Source organism: Schistocerca serialis, chromosome 8, assembly GCF_023864345.2.
Source record: "Schistocerca serialis cubense isolate TAMUIC-IGC-003099 chromosome 8, iqSchSeri2.2, whole genome shotgun sequence".
Taxonomy (NCBI): Eukaryota; Metazoa; Arthropoda; class Insecta; order Orthoptera; family Acrididae; genus Schistocerca; species Schistocerca serialis.
In genome coordinates, this window is record NC_064645.1 from 486,533,457 (window position 1) to 486,553,022 (window position 19,566).

Consider the following 19,566-nt stretch of genomic DNA (forward strand, 5'->3'; position numbering starts at 1 on the left):
GTTTATCAATGATGTATTTACATAATATGCATCAAAATTTAATGAAGCTTCACCGCAGTCAGTGACGTAATCAGATTTTACTAAGCAAATCTAGATATCGACTATTAAATATCTGTCATCAGTTTATTACCATAGGAACAAGATGAGATTCATGTGTCAAGCAGTAAACCATTACAAAACTAGTTTTTGTAGCAATGTTGTTGTTGTTGTTGTGGTCTTCAGTCCTGAGACTGGTTTGATGCAGCTCTCCATGCTACTCTATCCTGTTCAAGCTTCTTCATCTCCCAGTACCTACTGCAACCTACATCCTTCTGAATCAGTTTAGTGCATTCATCTCTTGGTCTCCCTCTACGATTTTTACCCTCCACGCTGCCCTCCAATGTTAAATTTGTGATCTCTTGATGCCTCAGAACATGTCCTACCAACCTGTCCCTTCTTCTTGTCAGGTTGTGCCACAAACTCCTCTTCTCCCCAATTCTATTCAATATCTTCTCGTCAGTTATGTGGTCTACCCATCTAATCTTCAGCATTCTTCTGTAGCACCACATTTCGAAATCTTCTACTCTCTTTTTGTCCAAACTATTAATCGTCCATGTTTCACTTCCATACATGGCTACACTCCAAACAAATACTTTCAGAAACGACTTCCTGACACTTAAATCTATACTTGATGTTAACAAATTTCTCTTCTTCAGAAACGCTTTCCTTGCCATTGCCAGCCTACATTTTATATCCTCTCTACTTCGACCGTCATCAGTTATTTTGCTCCCCAAATAGCAAAACTCCTTTACTACTTTAAGAGTCTCATTTCCTAATCTAATTCCCTCTCAGCATCATCCAACTTGATACGACTATATTCCATTATCCTCGTTTTTCTTTTGTTGATGTTCATCTTATATCCTCCTTTCAAGACACTGTCCATTCCGTTCAACTGCTCTTCCAGGTCCTTTGCTGTCTCTGACAGAATTACAATGTCATCGGCGAACCTCAAAGTTTTTATTTCTTCTCCATGGATTTTAATACCTACTCCGAATTTTTCTGTTGTTTCCTTTACTGCTTGCTCAATATACAGATTGAATAACATCGGGGAGAGGCTACAACCCTGTCTCTCTCCCCTCCCAACCACTGCTTCCCTTTCATGCCCCTCGACTTTTATAACTGCCATCTGGTTTCTGTACAAAATGTAAATAGCCTTTCGCTCCCTGTATTTTACCCCTGCCACCTTTAGAATTTGAAAGAGAGTATTCCAGTCAACACTGTCAAAAGCTTTCTCTAAGTCTACAAATGCTAGAAACGTAGGTTTGCCTTTCCTTAATCTTTCTTCTACGATAAGTCGTAAGGCCAGTATTGCCTCACGTGTTCCAATATTTCTACGGAATCCAAACTGATCTTCCCCGAGAACCGCTTCTACCATTTTTTCCATTCGTCTGTAAAGAATTCGCGTTAGTATTTTGCAGCTGTGACTTATTAAACTGATAGTTCGGTAATTTTCACATCTGCCAACACCAACTTTCTCTGGGATTGGAATTATTATATTCTTCTTGAAGTCTGATGGTATTTCGCCTGTCTCATACATCTTGCTCACCAGATGGTAGAGTTTTGTCAGGACTGGTTCCCCCAAGGCTGTCAGTAGTTCTAATGGAATGCTGTCTACTCCCGGGGCCTTGTTTCGACTCAGGTTTTTCAGTGCTCTGTGAAACTCTTCACACAGTATCGTATCTCCCACTCCATCTTCATCTACACCCTCTTCCATTTCAATAATATTGTCCTCAAGTACATCGCCCTTGTATAGACCCTCTATATCCTCCTTCCAACTTTCTGCTTCCCCTTCTTTGCTTAGAACTGGGTTTCCATCAAAGCTCTTGATATTCATACAAGTGGCTCTCTTTTCTCCAAATGTGTCTTTAATTTTCCTGTAGGCAGTATCTATCTTACCCCTAGTGAGAGAAGCCTCTACATCCTTACGTTTGTCCTCTAGCCATCCCTTCTAGCCATTTTGCACTTCCTGTCGATCTCATTTTTGAGACGTTTATATTCCTTTTTGCGTGCTTCATTTACTGCATTTTTATATTTTCTCCTTTCATCAACTAAATTCAATATTTCTTCTGTTACCCAAGGATTTCTACTAGCTCTCGTCTTTTTACCTACTTGATCCTCGGCTGTCTTCACTATTTCATCCCTCAGAGCTACCCATTCTTCTTCTACTGTATTTCTTTCCCCCATTCCTATCAATTGTGCTCTCCCTGAAACTCTGTACAACCGCTGGTTTAGTCAGTTTATCCATGTCCCATCTCCTTAAATTCCCACCTTATTGCAGTTTCTTTAGTTTTAATCTACAGTTCATAACCAATAGATTGTGGTCAGAGTCCACATCTGCCCTGGAAATGTCTTACAATTTAAAACCTGGTTCCTAAATCTCTGTCTTACCATTATACGAGGGTCAGTCAAAAAGTAATGCCTCCTATTTTTTTTTCTACGTTTAATTGTCAGGAAATTTAAATGCAATTACATAGGTTGAAAACCACAACATTGAGGATCATTTTGTCATTTTTCAATGTAATCTCCGCCCATCTCTACAGTTTTGGTCCATCTTTGAACAAGGGCATGTATCCCAGCACGGTAAAAATCACAGCTCTGCTTCCTAAGCCATTGACGCACGGATGTTTTGACGGCCTCCTCATCTTCAAAATGAATCCCACGATGAGCTTCTTTTAGTGGCCCGAACAGATGGAAGTCTGATGGTGCCAGGTCAGGGCTGTATGGGGGATGAGGCAAAACTTCCCATCCAATTTTGACAATCTCGTCAGAGGTGTGACGACTGGTGTGTGGTCTTGCATTGTCATGCAAAAGAAGAACATCTGCCATTGATTTTGTTGGGCGAACTCGCTGAAGACGTGCTTTAAGTTTGTTGAGGGTTGTGACGTATTGAACAGAATTTATTGTGCATCCCTGCTCCAAAAAATCAACCAGAATCACACCCTCTGTATCCCAGAAAACTGTTGCCATAACTTTCCCTGCCGATCGCACAGTTTTGATTTTTTTCTTCCTCGGCGAGCTTGTGTGACGCCACTCCATTGACTGCCTCTTTGATTCGGGTTCAAAAAAATGCACCCATGTTTCGTCCCCGGTCACAATTTTTTTTCAGAAACTCATCTCCCTCCAAACGGAAGTGCTGCAAGTGTTGGGAGGCTATTGTTTTCCTTGCCTCTTTATTCTGATCGGTTAACATTCTTGGAACCCACCGTGCACAAACTTTTGAGTACCCCAATTGTTTAATAATCGTGATCACACTGCCTTTACTAAGAGAAATAATGCGACACACTTCATCTGCAGTCACCCGACGGTCACCACGAATGATGTCATCAACTTGCTGAATGTTGTGTGGAGTCACTGCACTCACCGGCCTGCCGCTCCGCTTTTCGTCAGTCAACAGTGTTTGCCCTTCAGCTTCCTAACAACGACGAACCCATCGTCTAACAGTGCTGACATCCACTGTCACCATACACCTTCTTCAGTCTTTCATGAATGCGTATGGGCGTTTCACCTTCTGCATTCAAGAATTCAATCACACAACGCTGTCTCAAACGAACATCGATGTCGGCCATCTTACAAACTTCTGCTGTGCTGCCACCTGTTGACACAGAAAGTTACTACTGCAGTGGATTGCAGAAGAAGGTTTGAGGAATGGCGCCAAATTCAAATTTTTCACTTAACTTAATTTCTTTAAGTAGAAAAAAAATGGGAGGCATTACTTTTTAACCGACCCTCGTATAATCTATCTGACACCTTTTAGTATCCCCAGGATCCTTCCATGTATACAATCTACTTTTATGATTCTTGAACCAAGTGTTAGCTATGATTAAGTTATGCTCTGTGCAAAATTCTACCAGGTGGCTTCCTCTTTCATTTCTTAGCCCCAGTCCATATTCAACTACTATGTTTCCTTCTCTCCCTTTTCCTACTGACGAATTCCCGTCACCTATGACTATTAAATTTTCGTCCCCCTTCACTATCTGAATAGTTTCTTTTATTTCATCATACATTTCATTAATTTCTTCATCATCTGCAGAGCTAGTTGGCATATAAACTTGTACTAATGTAGTAGGCATGTGCTTCGTGTCTATCTTGGCCACAATAATGTGTTCACTATGCTGTTTGTAGTAGCTTACCAGCACTCCAATTTTTTTATCCATTATTAAACCTACTCCTGCATTACCCCTATTTGATTTTGTATTTATAACCCTGTATTCACCTGACCAAAAGTCCTGTTCCACCTGCCACCGAACTTCACCAATTCCCACTATATCTAACTTTAACCTATCCATTTCCCTTTTTAAATTTTCTAACCTACCTGCCCGATTAAGGGATCTGACATTCCACGCTCCGATCCGTAGAACACCAGTTCTCTTTCTCCTGATAACGACGTCCTCTTGAGTAGCCCCGCCCGGAGATCCGAATGGGGGACTATTTTACCTCCAGAATATTTCACCCAAGAGGACGTCATCATCATTTAACCACACAGTAAAGCTGCATGCCCTCGGGAAAAATTACAGCTGTAGTTTCCCCTTGCTTTCAGCCGATCGCAGTACCAGCACAGCAAGGCCGTTTTGATTACTATTACAAGGCCAGATTAGTCAATCATCGAGACCGTTGCCCCTGCAACTACTGAAAACGTCGCTGCCCCTCTTCAGGAACCACACGTGTGTCTGGCCTCTCAACAGATACCTCTCTCTCCGTTGTGGTTGCACCTACGGTACGGCCATCTGTATCGCTGAGGCACGCAAGCCTCCCCACCAACGGCAAGGCCCATGGTTCATGGGGCGGGGGGGGGGTTGCAGCATTATGGCAGACAAAAAGACTACTAGAATTGTGTATTTTGTAATATGCATTGTCTGTATTTTTATTTTATGACGAAAAGTGCATTAAATATGGCGAAGTGCTTCCCCCAACTCACGACTAAATTATCACCTTTCGTCCTAACCTACCACAGTTTATGCCTGACTGTGGTATTTTCATCAATATCCGAGCTTTCTGATATAGAGGTGAGGAAAGTGTGCCTAAATCGTGTTTTCTTCTTGTATTGAATTTATATTTGTCCCAGAAAATACGTGGAAGAAAGAAAATACAGACCAGTCTAAAGAAGTTGTGAAATCAGTCCAAGATTATTACACAGCCAATTGCATTTTATAACAATAAAACATTTGCTAACTCAAATCTCCTGGTGCCTGCATATCAGTCTCTTCAGAAGTTCTACAGTTAAAATATGGTTCACAAAAATAATTTACTTTCTGCTGTATATGGTTCGGACAACGAAAGAGAGATGGAACAGAGTCATCTTTCAGCCTTCGGCAATTTACGTAGTTTGCAAGGAAACAACTTTCTTCGAAATGATCAGAACATAAAAAATGATTTTCTGTTGGTTGGAAGCCTTCCCTCCAGACAGCGTTTAACCACTTTTGTAATTGCAGTGGTTTTGAAACAGGAAACCTGGCAATAAATGCACGACCATTGTATCAATATTATGTTATAAACGAAGTTGTCAGGTATGTGCATTAACATACAAAACTTCTAAACATAGCCACTTACCTGTGAAAGGTAATATTGGTTCCTTCCTGGAATTTATTTGTACAAGTAAATGCTGAGCAGCTCTTCACCATTTTTCTTCTGTAAACTGGAGTATGTAAACTGTACAATTACGCGTAAAAAATACTATGTGCATACGCCAATGAATGTAGAACGTTCGACCTCTGTTTTACAAACCACAATACAATTCAACTCGCCACACTATTACCATTACAATGGCGTCCAGCCGCAGGTTCAGAATATCCCGCGACTGCAGCGCCCTCGGGAAGTCTAGTTATTTTTACAAGGTCTTTACAGTGCCCAGAGGAGTCTTAAAGCGCAGGATTACATTCAGCACAGCAGAACGAAGCGTGTCCGTACCTCTCTTGACATGCTGCGCTTCAGATCAGCACATGTGTGTGTTCACCTGGTAAAATCTATCCTTCAGGTAGCTCCACGACCAGAAATCACACACACCGAGCGAGGTGGCGCAGTGGTTAGCACACTGGACTCGCATTCGGGAGGACGACGGTTCAATCCCATCTCCAGCCATCCTGATTTAGGTTTTCCGTGATTTCCCTAAATCGCTTCAGGCAAATGCCGGGATGGTTCCTTTGAAAGGGCACGGCCGATTTCCTTCCCAATCCTTCCCTAACCCGAGCTTGCGCTCCGTCTCTAATGACCTCGTTGTCGACGGGACGTTAAACACTAACCACCACCACCACCACCACCAGAAATCACATGGAGTGAGATCAGGCGATCGTCCCGGCCAAGCATTTGGTAACGATCGGCTGATAATGCGATTGTTTCCAAATATGTTTCGGAGAAGCAGGTGAACTTCACGAACGATGTGCGGTGGGGCCCCATCTTGCATGAAAACTGTTGAGTTCAGTGCATCTCTCTCCTGTAGGGCGGGTATGACATGCTGGCAAAGCATATCGCAGCAATGCTGGTCAGTGACACTGCAATCATTTGGCCCTTGAGCACCAAAAAAGTGTTGTGTTAACTATTAGGACAGGGAAAATATTAGTTGCTAACGACTCACCATGTGTATCAGGAAGGTGACATAAAACAAGTGACCGGAAGGTGAAGAAATCAACCTTCTGTGGGATGTGTGTATTACACTTCACAAAATGGACATCATTCAAAAAAGAATGGGCCGATGATGGACGTAGCCATGAAGCCACACTATATGGTGACACATACACCATACAGAGGAACTTCATGCACAGTGACTGGAGGTGAAAGTTCCCACACTTGGCAATTCTGTGTCTGCACCTCACACGTCAGAGAAAAATGAGCTTCGTCTGTCCATAGGAAGGTCCAGGGCCAGCCCTCCTCAACTTCAGTCCTTGTGAGAAACCGGAGAGCTAAGTCAACTTGTCCTTGTGCGTCCTATGGTGCAAGCTGCTGTACGATATGGATCTTATACAGATACCATTTGAGAATGGTTTGAAGCACCTTCCATACAGTGGAGTACAGGATATTCAACTGTCATGACACGGCACGTGCACTGCCTGACGATCGGGAATTATGTGCATCGTTATATGCCATAGCAACAGCAATTTCATCAACCACCTGTGGTGCAACCGGTCGGCAGCCTCTTTCCGGAGAGACGCCCAGTTCTCCAGTTGACTCGAACTTCTTCATCATGCTCCGCACAGCTCCATAATCCTTTCAACCAGCGATATTCTCGAAGTTCAGCTGCAGCATTACTGTTGTTTTGATAAGAGAGGTTCACCAATAACGCCCTGCTCCTTTTGTCCAAGCTCATGTTGACACGTCAACAAGTGGACGGCGACTGGTCAGGTGTGTGAGACTATGAATCACGATGACTGATCACGGCGCCTGGTGGCCATAGTTGGAACTGGACGGTGGAGCTGTGACGCATGGAAATCATGGACCCCATACTCTCTACATTAATGCTGCCAAGTCTGTTGCTCGTACGGTAATTAGCTTCCGTGTTATAACGTGTTAAATAGGGAAGTATAATTATAAACACTCGGTAAATGAGTTTCGTTTTCTTAATAAAGTGATTATTTTAAAAGTGTCTTCTATCAGTCACCAATACGAGGGTACTTTAGTTACTATCTTTTGAAAACTTCCACTTCTTCTTACAATCACCTGTAAATGGAAGCTATATTAGTTACACGTTTTCGTGTGTTTCAGATTCTTGGCTACAGACGGAAGCTACTGGTCTTTGCCGTTTGCACATCGTATGACACCAAATCACATATCAAAAATTGTGAAACATGTACTGAAGATTTTAAGAATAAGACTACTGGCTACATTAATGCCACCTTCTGCTGTATCAGATTCCAGATGTACTGAACTCGAATTTTGCCATAAATGGAACATACCTAATTGCGTTAGTGGTACAGATGGAAAACATGTTCACGTAAGAGCACCAGAGAAGATTATAATTACAAAGAGTTCTTTTCAGTTGTTTCGTTGGGTATTGTGGATGCAAATTGTAAATTCATTGGCGTTGATGTTGGCTCTTACAGAAAAAAATCTGACAGGGGGATATTTCAAAAATCGGCTTTGGGGAAGGAAATAGGAGCAAAGGAGTTTAATATCCCTCCCCCAAACTGTTTGCTGCGCACAACTGCGACGTTTCCCCATTTTCTTCTGGGACGAAGCGTTTGCTCTTAGTAATTGTATGATCAAACACTATTCGAGAAGAGCTGCTACATCGCAACGACATAAACAAATCTACAACTATAGATTATGTTGTGCTCGTCCCGTGAAGGAAAACGCCTTTTGGCTATCAAATCTAGTGTTTTATAGTCCTGTTGCTGGCCACGTCACACGCCATGTGACGCAGTTTGATTCAGGTGATCGTTGACTACAGGACTCCAACAGTCAGTGCAGTGGCAAACGCCAAGACGAGAGTAACGTACGCACCTGTAGCAGTAGCGGCAGTGGCGGTTGTCTGGTACTCAGTAATTTAGTTTAGTTTATGTTTTCTTTCACGTAGTTCTGCGAAGAAGTGAAATGTACCAGTGTATTCCACAGTGTAAACTAGTGTTTACCAAGTTACTATAACAAAGAACTCCTTGAGTACGAGGTCGCAAGTTCAGTCACTAAGGCTTATTTGAAAGTGCTGTGTTAACATTTGGGACAGCCGGCCGAAGTGGCCGTGCGGTTAAAGGCGCTGCAGTCTGGAACCGCAAGACCGCTACGGTCGCAGGTTCGAATCCTGCCTCGGGCATGGATGTTTGTGATGTCCTTAGGTTAGTTAGGTTTAACTAGTTCTAAGTTCGAGGGGACTAATGACCTCAGCAGTTGAGTCCCATAGTGCTCAGAGCCATTTGAACCATTTGAACAATTGGGACAGGAAAAATATTAGCTGCTAATGACTCACCATGTGTATCAGGAAGGCAACAAAAAATGAGTGTCCGGGAGGAGCAGAGATCAACCTTCTATGAGATGTGGGCTACACTTCACAAAATGGACATCGTCAACGTTCAAGAAATATTCAAAACAAACCATTAACTGGCACCATGAACACCCAATGCAAAATGGCGGACTACAGTGATCACAAAGGTTCGCACCGTCAAGATCGAAGGCAAACTCCTCGCGAGCCATAAACGTGGCCGGCCGGAGTGGCCGTGCGGTTCTAGGCGCTACTGTCTGGAGCCGAGCGACCGCTACGGTCGCAGGTTCGAATCCTGCCTCGGGCATGGATGTGTGTGGTGTACTTAGGTTAGTTAGGTTTAATTAGTTCTAAGTTCTAGGCGACTGATGACCTCAGAAGTTAAGTCGCATAGTGCTCAGAGCCATTTGAACCACAAACGTGCAGGACGTCCAGCTGGCATTCACCCTTACACAATGCGTATAGAATCACATTGTTGTAACGGAACGACGAGAACTGATGGAATGTGATGACATGCAACCGAATGCAAAACAGTCTGTCGTGGAGCTTATCGTGAAACTAGCTATGGTTTAAGGCGCAGTTGCAGATAGTGCGATAGACACGGAAGAAACAAACTTTCAGAGATTTAATTTGTCCAGTGGTTCCAGTTGATGTCACACACTTTTGAGGAGGCATAGTTTTCTCTAAAGAAGTATAATTTTTATACGCAGACCACGAATGAAGCGAAAGCAAGTTATTGTGACCAGCTATTGACCACAAGCAGTGCTCATACAACAGCTGTATTTCTCTTACGCTCATTTTCTCATTGCTAGATCACGCTTACAAGAAACAACCGTAGCAGGCAGAGAACTTCCAACTACTCGCAGCACAGTAAATAACTTTTCAGCCAGTTTACCATCCAGATTAACAGTCGGCATAACTGCGTACGAATGCGTTAAGGCACTGATGTTATTTGATCTTGATACAATACTCTGGGTACTTCCAATTCTTAGGGTTACTTTCATACACATTTCTTCTTGAAACCCAGATTGGTTGGAGTTCAAAACAAATTCCTTAGTGAACTATGGGATAAGTTTTTTTTTTATATCACCTACAATTTCTCGAGTCGATTCCGCAGTATATTGTGCAAAGTGAAGTTGGCACTTTGTTTCAAATTTCCTTATCTTACGTCTTCCAATTCTTTATCGCTTTTTGAAGCTATGCAAGCGTCCACTGCTTCTCTTGAAAACACTATAATCTACGTCGCGCATAGTTTGATGAGCATAACGTAGAAGGTCAGCCGCGCAGGGTAGCTAAGTTAGATTAGGTAGTGTGTAAATCTAGGGACCGATGACCCCAGCAGTTTCGTCCCGTAGAAGCTTACCACAAATCTCCAAAATAACGTCGTAGGTCGCTATCATGCAATCCTGTAAATTGTATGGAGCATCCTTGAAACGCATAAATACCATTTTTTATAACAAGTGTGCATTGTTCTTTCTTGAATATCCGTAGTTTTCTTATGCACTACACAGTCATATTGTTACGGATTTATTTGAAATCTATTGATTTTTTTATTATTATTATGCTACAGATGGTCTTCCATGTAAGTAATTATGTTTACTACCAGCTCCTTGGACAAAGATTGTCCATACGTTTCACTGGAGACGGGATTTGTGGCTCTCTGTCTGACAAGGATGATGGCTACATGGATCGACACCTGTCTCAATATCAGTTTCACTTGTTAAGGACCTATCGTCAACATTGCACTCCTTATGTACATTGTCCGCACAGTCGAGCGTATACGACGCCACACATTCCGCTAATTCGTTTTGTAGAAACGCTAATATTTCATCTGCCACTTCTCTCTCACTCTGCGACCCTTGAGTTCCTTTCTGATGAACTGTCAACTTCGTGCGTGACATGGAGGAGGGCCTGCCAGTGGCTATCGAGCGCACTGGGTGCAACCGGCTGCAAATAGCGGTACGTGTCGGCACGAATGACGCTTGCCGCTTGGATTCTGTGGGAATTATCGGCTCGTTTCGGTGGATGGCTGATTTGGTGGAGGCAACTAGCATCGCCGCGGGGTGGAGACTACAGTGCCTATTTCTAGCATCGTACTCAGGATCAATCGCGATCTCTGGTGTGGAGCAAACGACTCTGCGACGGTATCAGGTGCAGAATTATAAGGTTCCCTTAATAGGCCAGGTGTTCACTACCTGCAGGAAGTGGCTACTAGGTTATTGGAGTACATGTGGCGTGCGCATGTGGTTTTTGTTTTGTTTTGTTTTTTTACCCCTTGGGATCAGACGCAAAGTACGTGCCAGAATCGAAGTTACAGCAGCCACAACGTTATCAGAGAACGCTCGTCCTCGCATACCGGATATAGAAAGGGTTAATATGATATTAGTAAACTGCAGGAGAATCCAAGGAAAAGGTTCCATAATTAGTATCGCTTATTGAAGGTTATAATGCCCAGACAGTATAGGAAGAGAAAGTACACTGAAACCAGAAGTTAATAGCAACAAAAGCCTAAGTTCAGATTGGAATATTTGTGGCAAGGATAGGTTAGTCGCGGTAGTAGCGGCGTATTTATTGCAGTAAAAAACTCGATAATAGCTAGCGAGGTTATCACGGGTTCCGAAAGTGAATTAATGTGGGTGAAGGTGAGCATCAAAGGGCGGTCAAAAATGGTAATCGAATGGTTTTATAGACCGCCTGGGTCTGGTGTTACAGTGGTAAAGCACTTCAGAAGGTTCAAATGCCTCTGAGCACTATGGGACTTAACTTCTGAGGTCATCAGTCCCCTAGAACTTAGAACTACTTAAACCTAACTAACCTAAGGACATCACACACATCCATGCACGAGGCAGCATTCGAACCTGCGACCGTAGCGGTCGCGCGGTTCCAGGCTGTAGCGCCTATAACCTCTCGGCCACTCCGGCCGGCCACTTCAGAAGGAATCTGCAGAATACTGTTAGTAATTTTCCTGCTCAAGCTGTAAGCTGTTGTAATGGGGGGGGGGGGGGGGGCGAGAGAGGGGGCGACTTCGGCCTGCCATGTATAAATAGGGAGAACCATGCTATCAAAAGTGGTGCCAGAGACAGGAACTTGCGTGACATTATTCTGAATATCTTGTCCGCAAAAAAAAAAAAAAAAAAAAAAGAGAGAGAGAGAGCCACTTAGCGAAAGTAACGTCACAGACCTCAGAACAACAAACTGACCCATACCTACAGAATCATTTAACACAGAAGAGTGTGTCAGTAATCAGAAGACTGTGGTAGCAACAATGACTATGGTTTTTAAATGGAGTGTTGAGAAAGGTAGGGGGGTACTTTTGCTTAGCAAGAGTAACAGGATACAACTTGTAGATTATCTGGTAATCAGCGTCAAATATTCAATGAGGAGGACGAAGATATGGAGCAAAAATTGAAAAAATTCAAAGCCATAGGGCAATTTGCCTTAGACAAGTGTGCTGCGAACGATGTCTTAAGAGATGGGAAAGACACACTGTGGTTTAATAGCCGTGTTAGAAAACTGCTATGTAAACAAAGAGAGCTTCATCACAGACTCAAATGAAGTCAAACATTAGCAGACAAACAAAAGCTGAGATAAAGAGTTCAATGACTTTGAAAGTAAAATTTTGTCTATCTATCGCTGGCCGGAGTGGCCGTGCGGTTCTAGGCGCTACAGTCTGGAACCGCGAGACCGCTACGGTCGCAGGTTCGAATCCTGCCTCGGGCATGGATGTGTGTGATGTCCTTAGGTTAGTTAGGTTTAAGTAGTTCTAAGTTCTAGGGGACTGGTGACCTCAGAAGTTGAGTCCCATAGTGCTCAGAGCCATTTGAACCATTTGTCTACCTATCTGAGTAAAAACCTCAAAACGTCTTCGTCCTATGTAAAATCAGTAAGCGGTTCGAAATCCTCTATTCATTCACCCAGTGACCATACGGGCACCGAAACGGGAGATAACAGAAAGGAGACCGAAAAACTGAATTCGGTTTTCCATAATGGGTTCACTGCGGAAGATCGTAACACGGCGTCCCCCACCTCCCATTTTCAACCGTCGTACGAACACCGAAGTGGCAGATATTGAGGTAACCGATCGCGGAATAGAAAAGCAATTACAATCGCTTAGTAGTGGAAAGACATCAGGACCAAATGATATACCTGCGAGATTCTACAAAGAGTATGGAAAGAACTTGAGCTCCTTCTAGAAGCGGTTTATCATAGACCGCTGGAGCAACATAGAGTACCTAACGACTGAAAAGAACGAGCAGGTCACGCAGGTCATTCTCGTTTTCAAGAAAGGCGGTCGGACAGATGCACAGTTACAGACCTATATCGTTGACGTCAATGTGTTGTAGAATTATGGAACAAGTTTTATGCTCAAGAATTACGACGTTTTTTGAGAACGAAAGTCTCCTCTATAAAAATCATCACGGATTCTGCAAACAGAGATCCTCCGAAACTCGGCTCGTTCCGTTCCTCCATGAGATCCATAGCGCTGTAGACCACTGCTCTCAGTTTCATTCCGAGTTTCTTGACTTCAGGAAGGCATTTGGCAGCGTCCTTCATTGCCGGTTAATGAAAAAATACGAGCCTATCAAGTATCTAACCAGATTTGCAACAGGATTCGAGACTTTCTTGCGGATAGAACTCAACACGTCACCCTTAACGGAACGTAATCGACAGATGTAAAGGCAATTTCCCGATTACCTCGGGGAAGTGCAGTGGGATCGTTACTGATGAATTCTTCTCGGGTTATCAGCCGAGAGGTGCCGTCGTCTTGTCGCGTCGTCTTGGCCAGAAGATGATGGGTACCAAACTCATTGAAACGTTGCGACAAAACGACGCCACCACTCGGCTGATAACCCGAGGAGAATTCATCAGTGGAATACGCCGAGAAAGACTGCAATCGCAGGGATCGTTACTGTTTACAATACATATGAGTGATTGGTTCAAATGGCTCTGAGCACTATGGGACTTAACAGCTGAGGTCATCAGTCCCCTAGAACTTAGAACTACTTAAACCTATCTAACCTAAGGACATCACACACATCCATGCCCGAGGCAGGATTCGAACCTGCTACCGTAGCGGTCGCGCGGTTCCAGACTGAAGCGCCTAGAACTGCTCGGCCACTCCGGCCGGCCTATGAATGATTCTTTAAGGCTGTTCGCAGGTGATGCGATTGTCTATAGGAAAGTATCGGTTTCCAGAATGACACGCAGGGGATTGATGAATGGTGTAGTCTCTGGCAGTTGACCCTGGGCGTGATTAAACGTAACATATTGCGCATACATAGGGAAAAAATTCCACTACTTTACAACTACTCTATTGATCACAAACTTCTGGAAACAATAACTGCAATAAAATACCTAGGAGTAACTATCCAGAGCGACCTTAAGTGAAATGACCACATAAAACAAACAGTGGGAAAAGCAGATGCCAGATTAAAATTCATAGGAGGAGTCTTAACGAAATGTAACTCATCCACGAAGGTTACACATAAGGTGCTTGTACGACTAATTCTTAAGTATGACACTTCCTGGCAGATTAAAACTGTGTGCCCGACCGAGACTCGAACTCGGGACCTTTGCCTTTCGCGGGCAAGTGCTCTACCAACTGAGCTACCGAAGCACGACTCACGCCTGGTACTCACAGCTTCACTTCTGCCAGTACCTCGTCTCCTACCTTCCAAACTTTACAAAAGCTCTCCTGCGAACCTTGCAGAACTAGGGAAGGATATTGCGGAGACATGGCTTAGCCACAGCCTGGGGGATGTTTCCAGAATGAGATTTTCACTCTGCAGCGGAGTGTGCGCTGATATGAAACTTCCTGGCAGATTAAAACTGTGTGCCCGACTGTAAAGTTTGGAAGGTAGGAGACGAGGTACTGGCAGAAGTAAAGCTGTGAGTACCGGGCGTGAGTCGTGCTTCGGTAGCTCAGTTGGTAGAGCACTTGCCCGTGAAAGGCAAAGGTCCCGAGTTCGAGTCTCGGTCGGGCACACAGTTTTAATCTGCCAGGAAGTTTCATATCAGCGCACACTCCGCTGCAGAGTGAAAATCTCATTCTGGAAACATCCCCCAGGCTAAGGCTAAGCCATGTCTCCGCAATATCCTTTCTTTCAGGAGTGCTAGTTCTGCAAGGTTCGCAGGAGAGCTTCTGTAAAGTTTGGAAGGTAGGAGACGAGGTACTGGCAGAAGTAAAGCTGTGAGTACCGGGCGTGAGTCGTGTTTCGGTAGCTCAGTTGGTAGAGCACTTGCCCGCGAAAGGCAAAGGTCCCGAGTTCGAGTCTCGGTCGGGCACACAGTTTTAATCTGCCAGGAAGTTTCATATCAGCGCACACTCCGCTGCAGAGTGAAAATCTCATTCTGAATTCTTAAGTACTTTTCATCAGTCTGGGATCACTGGTAAAAGAGGTAGAGAAGATCCAACGAAGAGCGGGACCTTTTTTCACGGGATCGTTCAGTCGGCGCGAGAGCGTTATAGACATGCTCAACAAAATCCAGCGGCAGAGGTTACAGCGAGGTGTTGCAGTTCACGAAGAGGTTCACTATTGAAACTTTGAGGGAACATTTTCCGGGAACAGCCGGACAGCATATTACTTCCTCCTACATACATCTCGCGGAGTCACCACGACTAGAAAATTCTATAAATTAGAGCTAACACGGAGGCTCACTGGCAAATCATTCTTCTAACAAGCCATTGGCGAGTGGAACAGGTGGCGGGAAGGGGGGGGTCAGTTAATGGTACCTCCGCCACACACAGTTGGGAGGCTTGCAGAGAATGATGTAGACGTAGATATTATCAACATGTTTACACAGTTTGCTATGTGACGGTTACCTTAAAGAGAAACATACTCCATTTTATAGTTATAATGTTAATGAAACGACCAGCCAAAACAACATGCTTAGCATTTCTCGATTTGGAGGCTTTATAAAAGTCAATGGATTTGAAAATAGAGACAAAGATTTCTTTTGCAGTATATATGGTTCTCTGGCTGGCAAGTGGTTGCCGTTAACGACAGCTGTAAATAACGGTTTATGTAAAACAAAACGTACGGACTCTTGCCTTTTTGATATTCTAGTGTAATAACTGTCATAAACAATGCACATTTTAAACTATTCGTTAATAAACAACAGCTTTAATGTATTTTCCTCTTTTATTTCACTGCTGCGTTACAACATTCCAGATTTTATCTTTTACTAAAACATTTATGTATCTTTCATATCCTGCGCCATAAATGACAGAATATTTTACCACACTGTTTATTAATTTTTCTTGATCTGAGCTTGAAAAACTTATTTTCACCGATGAATTCAGTTTATTTGACCAGTAAATGCAATCTGCGGCTGCTCACTCTGAAGATCACTGAATGATACACAGCTGACATACCAAAAGAAGAGGTGGAATTAATGAGGCTTCATGCCTGACATTTAATGGAGCATTAAAGAAACTGACTACCTGGAGACTTATAAAGCTTGGACGGTGATAAAGCCACCATCTAATAATTCCAATGAAGAACAGATGGGTATTAAAATGAAGACAGTTCCTCAAAAGCATATTGTTATAGTTTATTTACTTGCGAAGGGCTTTAGTCAAGCAGAAGGTGTGACCACAACAAGATTTGTATCCTGTCTCAAATTTTGAAACAACTCGTCTACAGACAACAACCACTGTTGAGAAAAGTCGGCATATTGATCAATTTGATGTGAAGGATGTATATCTACATAGAAAATTAAGAGGAAATGTATATATGTTCCAGTCAGAGGGTTTCATTAAGAAGGGCCCAGAAATTTTGGTCTGCCAGTTAAACAAGTCAATATATGGACTAAAATTTAAATAACTCACTAGAAAAACTGGGATTTATCCAAAATGATACACTCTGCCAGAAAAAAATAGCACACCAGGAAGGACGATGTCGATTTTGAGCTGACGGTGGCCGGTGCCACTTATGGGATAAAGATGTACTGAGAATGGTCCCAACGTCATCCGCCAATAGATAGCATAGTGGCATAGCTACCAGAGCCCCATCTGTCTGTACCCTTTAATAAGGAATGCTCACAGCCAAAAGGCCAGTGTGGTGCAGATGAGTGAAGCAAGCAAGCAACCATGCCATGGAGAGCCACTCATACTTCCTCCAGCCAACTGAGTGAATCTGAAAGGGGTCGAATTGTGGGCACATGAGTAGTGGGGTGATCCTTTCAGTGAATTGCCACTCAAGTCGGGTGCGCTGTATCAGTTGTGCAACAATGCTAGCGTCAGTGGTCACATGTACACTCTCAAACTCGTAGGTGAGATTCTGGATGTCCACATAGCACAGACGCCTGAGAGGATCATCATATTGTAAGGGGAGCAGTGGCAGATCATACAGCTACCACAGCACAGATAAGAGATTGTGAACACAGATGTGTCAACACGAACTGTTTCGAGCCAGTTGTCAGCAGTGGGGCCATGAACACTCACATCTCTAGCCCATCTTTCACTCACACCATAGCATTGGCTTGCACAGCTATACTGGTGCCATCAAGAGATCTCTTGGAAGTTGGACTAGCGCACCTCTGAATGCAAGTGATGGTCATTTGCGAGTACAGTGTAGACTTGCTGAGTGCTGTCTTGTACGGCTCATTTGTCCAAGACACACTTGCCCCATCCCAGGCCTTATGATCTATGATGCGATAAGTTACAACTCTCCTGCACATTTGGGGTTTCTGCAGGGGATGCTAACGAGCACTTGTTACGTGCAGAATGCTATTAGGCCTATTCTTATGCTGTTCTTGTAAGTGGAAGGAGTTGTGTTGTTCCAACAGGATAATGCTCACTCATGCACTGCCTTTGGAACTCAATGCTGTGCAAGACATGTAGCAACTTCCCTGGCCAGCACGCTATTCAGACTTGTCTCTAGTCGAACACATGTGAGATATGATTGGACAAGAAATGACTCACACGACTCGTCAACCAACAGCTCTCAAAGAACTATGTGAACAAGTCAAGGAGCCACGGTGTAATGTATCCCCCAGGACCGTATTTGCCATCCGTATGATAGACTAGATACCTGAGTCTGTACCTGTGAAGGTTACACCACATACTAATGTGAGTGTTTCAGCATGTAAATGTAATCATTTCATATACTCCATACACACTGTTGCAACAATAAATCTTAATGAACTGGAAACCTCTAAAAGGGTGTACTATTTTTCTCTAGCAGTGCAGATACATGTGTATCGAATTTAAGTTCAAAGGAAGGTAAAGTTTTTTTGCATGAAGATGACATGCTTGTATTTGCACAGAATGATGAGGCAAAAGATGAAAACCCTCCTAGGAAGTCCCTTGAAATCGAGGATATGGGCTTGGTGACACACCAGATAGGAATGATATTAGGAAAAATTCCTCTAACAGCTGGTAAAACTTCTTTATTGAAACACAATTGGTTTTCCGGTCTAAAGCTGCATTATCTGGTGCAACCTGCAAGTAAAAACCAAAGTACCATGTCACCAGATTTTGTGGATTTTAAAATTAATAAAGTAGTGGCTGAAATATACCCACAATGTTAAAAGATGTTAGGCGTACCCATCGCTCCTAGTCAAAATTTACTATTCAGTGAATATTGTCAATACTATAGCAAGCAAAAGGAATAAATACACGCTCTACTCATTTCGGAAAAATTGCTCATAGATTAAACTTGCCATGTTTTAAAATTTGTTTGCATCTAAAAAGAAAAAGAAAAATATTTTATAGTGAGAGGACGCTAAAAGTTTTTAAAGGGGCCAGATTGGGAATAAAAATTGTCGCTGCTAACACCTGTTATGAGTGAAATTTAAAAACAATGGAGATAGAACAATTAGTCCTCCTCAAAAAGAGTGTATTAATCAACCACTTGATAGATATGGACTTCAAAATACTAAAGGAACCAAGACCCAGATTTAAATGAAAGCAAATTTGCTTGATGAGTTGAGTATGAAGTTAAAAATCTTCTATATTGTGAGCTTATTGGTGCAGTTCTTTACTTTTCACAGAGGAGGCGACCAAACATAGCTTTTTCTGTGGCAAAGTTGTCAAAATATTCGGAATTTTACATGAACTATTGGAATGCAGCAAAAAGGGTACTAAGGTGTCTAAAGGAAATAGCACATAACAAACCCCAATATTATCCCACTGGTCAAATACTTGAAACATTCTACAATGGTGATTGTAATAACTGATCATATGACTGCAAGAGTATTACCATATATATATAATAAAATTGGTAGGATCTCCAGTGTGCTAGAAGAGTATGAAACAAACTGCAATTGCTTTGAGCACAATGTAATCAGAATAAGTGTCAGTGGCAGTCTGCACAAGAGAGGTGATACAAGGAAGGTGGTATGAGAGAGGTAGCATGTATTAGAAAGCTATGGAAGAGCCTTGACCTGAAAGAAATGATTGAAGGGTCAACACCTGTGTGGTGTGACAATCAAGCAGTAATTATACACTCAAAATATGATACAGATAAGTCAAGAACAAAATATATTGCCATAAAACACCATTTCATAAGAGTGAAAGTAAAGGATGGAACAACTGACATCTGATACACTTTGATGTATAAAAATCAAGCAGACTTTTTAACTAAGCCACTGAATCAGAATATACACAAATGTAATTGTAA

At 42.9% G+C, this 19,566-nt stretch overlaps 1 non-coding gene across 1 annotated transcript; it reads left to right on the top strand.

Moving 5' to 3' along the window:
- Nucleotides 1-14,851: 14,851 nt before the first annotated feature.
- On the top strand, nucleotides 14,852-14,926 carry Trnas-uga (transfer RNA serine (anticodon UGA)). Its single transcript has one exon. It is a non-coding gene; the product is annotated as a tRNA-Ser (tRNA).
- The last annotated feature ends 4,640 nt before the right edge of the window (nucleotides 14,927-19,566 follow it).